A 9,037-nucleotide genomic window follows, 5' to 3' on the forward strand; every position below is an offset into this window, starting at 1 on the left:
CAAAACGTGTTTTTCATTAAGTTGACCAGGATTTCCAAATTCTAGATTACAAAACACATTGCCTTTGAAGTTAAAAAGAACACCATGACTGTTGGAGCAACATCTCCAAATAGATAAAACATTTTTGCAAATGCTGGATTAAAAAGAACAAGTGTTTTACGTATCTGGCACGCTTGTGCAAAAAGTCAGTCGAGTGGTCGTACTTCTAACACACACTATCCTCTCCCTTGGCTCTCGTGGTCCTAGGTGCAAGAGAAAAGTGTTAGTAACACTCAAAATTTTATCTTTTTAAGAGAGACCTGCCAAGGGATCGATACTCTTGGGAACGACCTCGAGTGGTAAATCCTTCGAGTCGCTATAGAAATCAGGTGAGAGCGAAAGCTGTAGCCTTGGGTATAGCTGTTCCTACAGTGTAACTGGCCGAAAGGACAAATGGGCCCCACCACCAGTTACAAGGCTCTTAAGTGAGTCACTGCAGAATGAACTTATGTCCAAAGCCATCGAACATGACTAAACACCTTTAAGTAGTAGCCCACCCGTTCTATTGATTGAGGATATTTGAGATATAATTTAGTGCAAGAGCATAGATGGTTTTGCTCCCAAGATACTCACCATACATATTTCCTTGAGTAGAAACATAGCTTTTTGAAAAGTCACTTGTGGCTTGATAAAAGTGGTGACTCCCCCATCATAGGGATCATCTATTTGTTATGCTCGTGCAAGACTTAGTATATCACATCCTTACCTGCCACAGCGGGATTCATAAGGTATGTAGTACCAAAGTTGAAGAAATATCAAGATGTGGGCTAAATTTATCACAACTGGCCATTTGACCTTAGGGATAAAAAGTGTTTGAAGTGTGTTCATTTTAAAGACCAAGTGCAAATTGAGCCGACTTCAGGCTTTGGAAATACACCTTAAAATACATCTAAAGGAAGGGTCAAAAACAAGTCCAAGGATTGGGTTGATCTAGACCCATACTCATTTGTGCCTTTGAGGCAACATTCTTGTGTTTGTGTGCTTGCTTTGTTTTCTTGTCAAAGAAAAATAAAAAAAAATCAATCCCAAAAACAAAGTATTCATCTAACATCTTTCAAAACAACCAAAAACATCAAAAACAAAGTGCAAACAACAAAGTATCAAAACTTTATGACCATTCTTCACATCTTGCGAAAGAAGAAGTGTCATCAGAATATTACCTTGAAAAGAAGACCATTAAGCTCAAAGGCTTTGATCAAAAGGAGGAAATTCTTCTATCTCAATAGACAAATCTTTGTCTCACATAGAATCTTTCTACATCGTATGCGTCTATACCTTCAAGGAAAAACAAACGAATTTGATTCTGAATCATTGAACCGCAGAGCTTTTATGCAATATAGAGCTCTGAGTTATCACAAAAATCAAGGAGGAAAGATTAATCCCAACTTCTTCCCAAACGTCTGTATCACCTACAACATAGCTCGAGAAGTGCCACCAATGCCTGAAAGGGAAGAAGTAGAGTTTGTTCCATTTGTAACACAAAGTTTTTATTGAAAGTTGAAAACATTTTTCATCCATCATCTTACTCATCATCACTTCATCATCAATCCGTCCCAACTCTCAAAACATTCAGAGGTTCTTGTCCCAAGATCCCTTTTTAGATATTGCTTGAATCAAACACATCACATCACTTTTTAGATTGTTTCTACATCTAGGATAAGCTCATCCTAAGAGACACATCTACGCAGGTTAAAACTAGTTCATGAGTGAATCCTCTCATTGCTAGGTAGTCAAAATCTGTAACACATCTCAGATTTCTCTACACCTTATCACATCCAAACTCCTCAAACAAACAAGCAATTCAAAGAAGGAATTTCGGTTACATCTACCTTAAAGTGCTAGAGATCTACATACAAACACAAATCACCAACCATCAATCTTTCATTTCATCGACAACTCATCATCATCTTCAATCAACTTCAAACCAAACTTGTAAACAAAATGGCCCAAACCCGATCGCGATCAAGGCAACGAGAAATAGAAATTGAGGAAGAAGAGGACAACCTCAATGAATTTCAAGAAGCACTTGGAGGAAATGCGAATGACGAAAACCCAAGTACTCCCACTCCTTCAACAATCGAAAGGGTTCAGCATAACCCTCATTTCAACAGATTATTTGATGAAATACTCAGAAGCAATGCGGATGCGCACTTCTTAAAACTCGCTCAAGAAGGAGCCAAACTCCCCTCTGACTTTGATCTTGCCCAATTAAGACAAGCATCAGAAAGACAAAGTCGCCATGAGGAGGAAAGAGGTAGAGATCACATCAGATATAACATTCCTCGAGGTAACCCACCACCTCCTCCTCCAAATGAAATGGAGATGTTGCGGCAACAAGTCGAGAATCTCACCCAACAACTTCATAGTGGTGTCAAGACTAACCAATTCTCACTCAACGACATCTGTCCCTATCCTTTTGATAGGAATCTTTACATGCCACCATTTCCATGTGGGTTCGAAACACCCAAATTTGAAAAATATAGAGGAAAGGGGGATCCCCGTGATCATGTCCAAGAATTTCATTCCGCTTGTCTTGAAGTGGCATATGAAGACACATACCTAATGCGCCTTTTTCCCCAAAGCTTGGGAGGAATGACCACATCATGGTTTTCCCGACTACCAGGTGGCATTAGAACATTTGAGGAACTCATCCAGAAGTTCCTATCTCATTACTCTTATAATATTGAACGCGACATCACCATGGCTGATCTATGCAACACCAAACAAAAACCAGGTGAATTATTCTCAGTATTCCTGCAACGATGGTGCCAAATGTCTAGCAGACGTTCTCTTCAGTTACCTGAACGAGAACTAGTGGAAATTTTCATTTCCAACTTAAACGAAGAAATGGAATTTCACCTGGATGTCAAAGACACAGACTCCTTTAACGATATGATCACCAAAGGTATAAAATGTGAAAGGGCACTCATCAAGAAAGGACTCATCAAAATCTTTAATGAACCAAAAGATGGTCCTCGCCCGCATTTCAAAAGTGATAAACCGAACTTCTGGAACAAAAACAAGAATATTGTCAATGATGGGGTTGTGGATGCTCGCACTATCCAAAATGCACAACCTGTAGTTCGATTTGTAGGACAAAATCCTCCACCTCAAAATAACACAAATGTTCCTCCTAATCAAGGTCGCATCACATCCCATGATGAACCAAGACCTCGTCAGCAAAAACAAAAACGAACATACACTCCCTTAGGAGAACCCATTGAAACAGTGATGCGACAACTCATTTCTCAGAATTTGATCACTCTGCCTAAGCTATCGAACTATGAGCCTCATGTCAAACCAGCATGGTGGAGAGATACTGAACACTGTGAGTTCCATCAAGGAAGAGGACACAAGACAAGTAATTGTCACCGATTGAAAGATCTCATTCAAGATCTTATTGATTGAGGAGAAATTGAGATTGAAGGACATGATCCAAAAACGACAAATAATGATCATCAGATGTTCAAAAATCCACTTCCATCACAAGATCAAAGGGGTCCTTCCACTTCCAGGCGAGGCACTGATACCACTGATTATACGCAGGCTGCATATAACTACACTGTAAATCACCTGTATGATGCCAATGAACAAGTTGCAACTATAACCTTCAAAAATCTTAACTCCAATTGCAATGTTGTTACGCGTCGCGGCAAAGTTACCATAAAGGCAGCTCCACAAGGCACCACCTCTATCCCAAAGCAATACAATCTTGTGGAACAATTAGACAAAACCCCTGCGCTTATATCCATTTTAGAGCTTTTGCGCCTATCACCATCTCATAAAACTATCTTGGATCAAGCCCTCCAAGAAGCGTCAGTCCCTGCAAACCTGAACATAGACCAATTTCAAGCCATGGTTGGAAATCTAAAGTCATCACCTTGTCTCACTTTTTCCGAAAGTGACAACTCTTCCTTCCAACAACCTCATAATGCTTCACTACACATTGAAGGCTTTATCAACCAACATAGGATCAAGCGAGTCTTGATAGATAATGGAGCAGGCCTAAACATTTGTACACTATAGTTGGTCACAGCATTGGGATATGCAATAGAATCAGTGGATCCTCTCAAGAAGATCACTATCAAGGCCTATGATGACATAGAGCGTTCATCCAAAGGAGCTGTGGTACTACCAATCCGAGTGGGCCCTGTGGTAAAGCACATCATCTGTCAGGTTCTGGACCTTCCTCTACCATATAATCTATTATTAGGGAGACCTTGGATACATGCCATGCAAGCCGTTCCATCCACCTACCATTAATGTATCAAGTTCCCACATAACGGTACAGAGATCACAATCCTGGGTGATGCAAATCCCTTTGCTTTTTGCCATAATATCAACCATCAACCAGAGATTACTGTTCCTAATAATAGGGAAGCCATTTCCTCCACATCATATGTAAGTCCCACCTCTCTTGCCAGTTTGAACACCCCTATACCCACGCAAGAAAAGCTTAAAATGAAAGTAGCAGAGGAATGTCCTGGAGAATACAACTTGAGTCAACTCTTTTATGTGGGACAAATGCCCACTTCTCCTAGAACACATGGTAAACCACAACAGTTACTCCAGCAACCATTAATCACGCCTGCATGTGCCTTGACGCCTTTCATCCTTGGAAAGAGTCAAGAGGAAGAAACCCAAGATGAGGACCTAGCGGACTAGATCTATAAAGATCCCATCACCACTGATAAACCGCGAGTTACACTTCCTACGGAACAGTATGGCAAAGGTCTCCTCATTATGCAAAGAATGGGATATGATGGTCAGAGTGCTTTGGGATATTGCAAACAAGGACGACATGAACCTCTGCCACCAGAATTCAAGCCCAAAGGTAATACAGGACTAGGCTTTGAAAAAGAGATCCTTCCTAAACTCATATTCAAAGGAAAACCCAGCAAACCATTTTGCCCACCTACTGTAGAGAGGACACCTTTCATAATCAAAGCACCATCAAGCACTATCCCCACTGCCCCATCAAGGCTCACAACTCCACCACAACCATCACCAATGCCAAACATCCCACCAATTGAACCAGTAATCCCATCCGTGGCAGCCATCACATCAATAAAACCATTCGCAGCAACAACTGTATCCGAACTCGTAGCAACATCTATGGCACCAGCCGTTCCAATAGAAGCCACTAAGTCAACACTGTCGATACTTCCAGTAACAAATCCTTTAATCCCCATCAAATTTCCTGTAGCACCGATCACTACAAAGGTACATAAACCAATCACACCTGCAGTATTTAACTCCAAGGACATCCCAGTATGGTATAGCGATCGAATGCTGGAAAGTGATTCAGAGACTGACTCGCATGAGAGGGAATTTGATTCTGTACAGCTTAACATTTCAGATGAGGAAGACACATCACCACCTCCGCCACGCAAAGACATCCCTATTTACGGAGAAGCACAGATAAAGACCACTTGGGTACCTGAGCTGGAAACATCTTCCACAGACCCTACGTCTCATCCTACACCTGATTCTGACAGGGAGAGTACCATCAACGACCTTCACCACACTGTCTTAACCCTCACTGATACATCTAACACACTTAACCTAATCGATGAAGTAATGCCCATTATCCACCCTGAACTCATCGAATGGACCCAATCAAATCCCCCATGTCTTGACCTCTTCCAAAACGATGAGGCTATCATTTACTTTTTGGAATTACGAGATAATCTACCAAGCGGGGATCACAAAGCTGGATTCGCCATTGAACTTAATAGTGCAACATACTTCGGGGCGGATGCCAAACCTTTCAACTGCAAAAAAATAACAATAAAACATGGATCTTCCAGTGAAAACCACACTGTGGCACTGTTTGATCCGACAAAAGTAAAAAGAAAGAGCGTATCCAATGGTGAAAACCTCTCTGAGGCGCCTGAGGATGAAGGGTTTGACATTCTCCTTGCTAATGCACAACAGGAACGATCAACAATCCTCATTGAGGAGACCAAAGAATACAATGTGGGGACTCCTGAAAATCCTCATATTATACATCTGGCATCTCTTCTCACTCCAGAGGAATAGCCTAAATTTATAGAGTTCTTCCAGCAGCGCCAGATCAACTTTGCATGGTCATATGCAGACATGCCTGGGCTTGATCCGGATTTAGTTATGCATCACCTCACAGTAGCAAAAGGAGCCAAACCTGTCAAGCAGAAGCTTCGTAAGATGCATCCCCAGATTGCAGTGCTAGTCAAAATAGAACTCAAGAAACTCCTGGATGTTGGTTTCATCAGACCAATTGATTATGTAGAATGGATCTCCAACATCATGCCAGTTGGCAAACCAAAAGGGGGCATCCGCATTTGTACCAACTTCAGAGATCTAAATAAGGCCTATCCTAAGGATGATTTCCCCCTACCAAATATCAACATCATAGTGGATTTAACAGCAGGACATGCAATGCTTTCACTCATGGATGGCTTTTCTGGCTATAATCAGATAAAAATCGCACCCAAAGATCAACATAAGACAGCATTCACATGTCCATGGGGCACCTACTGCTGGAATGTAATGCCTTTTGGTCTAAAGAATGCAGGAGCGACTTATCAAAGAGCAATGACCACCATTTTCCATGACATGATGCATACTATGATGGAAGATTATGTGGATGACTTACTAGCAAAATCACTCACTAGAGATGGACATCTCCACATTTTAGATCAAATCTTTGATAGACTGGAACAATACCATGTCCGACTTAACCCAAAGAAATGTGTCTTTGGAGTGACCTCCGGGAAACTTCTAGGATACATTGTCTCAAGTAAAGGCATTGAGGTTGATCCAGCAAAAGTAAAAGCTATCATGGATATGCCACCTCCAAAGAATATCAGTCAGCTAAGAACACTACAAGGACGACTTCAATCCATCCAAAGATTCATTGCACAATTGGCTGATAAGTGTCACCCATTCACACACCTGCTACACAAGAACATCCGCTTTCAGTGGGATGACAAATGCCAGCAAGCATTTCAGGCACTTAAAGACTGTCTCATGAATCCACCATTGCTGATGCCCCCAGATCCAAGTAGACCATTATTGCTTTATATCTCAGCAACAAGTACAGCATTGGGTGTACTACTGGCACAACATAATGCAGAAGGAAAAGAGTGTGCTGTATATTACATCTCTCACACACTGGTTGGCTATGAACTCAATTACACACCTATTGAGCGAGCTTGCCTAGCAGTAATCTTAGCAGCCACTAAACTAAGGCACTACCTGTTAACACACAAGGTGTAACTCATTGCAAAGATTGATCCACTCAAATATTTACTCAGCAAAGCAGCATTGACAGGTCGCTTGGCCAAATGGGTAATGATTCTAAGTGAATTTGACATCGAGTATGTAGATCGTAAAGCTATCAAAGGTCAAGTTATTGCAGATCAGTTGGCCGATGCACCACTCATAGGTGATCATCCTCTCATTTCCAATTTTCCAGATGAAGAGATATTCATGATCATAGAAGCACAGCCTTGGAAACTATATTTTTATGGTTCATACACTAGGCACGGCTCGGGGGCAGGCATTCTGTTTATCACACCTCAAGGTGATAGCATCCCGAAGTCTTACAGGCTCACATTTCCATGCACAAACAACATAGCAGAATATGAGGCTTTGATCACGGGACTCAGATTAGCCATACAATGGAAATTAAAAGAACTTCAAGTATATGGTGACTCACAACTGGTCATTCGACAAGCAACAGATGAGTATCAGACCAAGGATGATAAACGCATGCCATACAAGCAAATGGTGGACAATCTCAAGACATCATTTACTACTATCACCTTTGAGCAGATACCAAGAGATCAGAATCGAGCTACTGATGCCATGGCTACCATCGCATCTCTCCTAGATCTTCCACAGAATTCAACACGCTACGAGTTCTTGGTAGAACAGCTTTGGATCCCCGCTTATAATACCCCTGAATCCGAGATGATATGTCACCTTGTCGGTTCTGAATCCCCATGGTACGGTGAGTTCTACACCTATCTCCGCGATCATACCCTTCCTCCCAACCAATCGAATAACCAACGAAAAACCTTCATTCGCCAAACTGCTCGATATACCATTATTGCCGAAACCCTATACGGACGTAGTCTTGATGGTACTCTCCTTAAATGTCTGGAACAAGGTGAGATAACAAAGGTTTTGGAAGAGGTACATGAAGGAATTTGCGGGACTCACTCAAGTGGTCCATCACTAGCCAAGAAGATCATGCGAGCTGGATACTATTGGCCATCTATGGAAAAGGACTCCTATTACTTTGTCAGAAAATGCAAGAAATGTCAAGTTCACGGTGACCTGATACATGCACCAGCACAGGAACTGCAACCAATCACAACGCCATGGCCTTTTTGTCAATGGGGCCTTGACCTTGTGGGTAAGATTCATCCATCTTCATCCAACGGCCATAAATTTATCATTACCGCTACCGAATACTTCACAAAGTGGATCGAAGCTGTTCCACTTACCCAAGTCACCTGCAAGCAGATCGCCTCATTCATCCTCAACTACATCATCTGCCGGTATGGTGTACCCATGTCCATCATCACAGATAACGGTCTTCCTTTCAAAAATCAAGATGTCCGCGAACTTTGTGAGAAATTTCATATCCAACACCGCTTTTCCACTCCCTATTACCCACAAGGCAATGGTCAGGCCGAAGCATCCAATAAAAACATATTGAGGATCCTAAAGAAGACAGTCAATGATGCCAGTCATGATTGGCATGTTCAATTGAATCCAACACTATGGGCATATCGAACTAGCATTTGGACCCCTACAGGTGCAACTCCTTATTCATTAGTCTATGGTGCTGAAGCTATCTTACCTATTGAGGTCGACATACCATCATTACGAGTTTCATTGCACAACCTCATCGATGATGAAGCCTACAGAGTCTCACGCCTTCAGGACTTGGAGTTACTTGATGAGAAGTGACAAGCTGCATACAACCATCTCAAAGCCTATCAGC

Source organism: Cryptomeria japonica, chromosome 5 (genome assembly GCF_030272615.1).
Source record: "Cryptomeria japonica chromosome 5, Sugi_1.0, whole genome shotgun sequence".
NCBI lineage: Eukaryota > Viridiplantae > Streptophyta > Pinopsida > Cupressales > Cupressaceae > Cryptomeria > Cryptomeria japonica.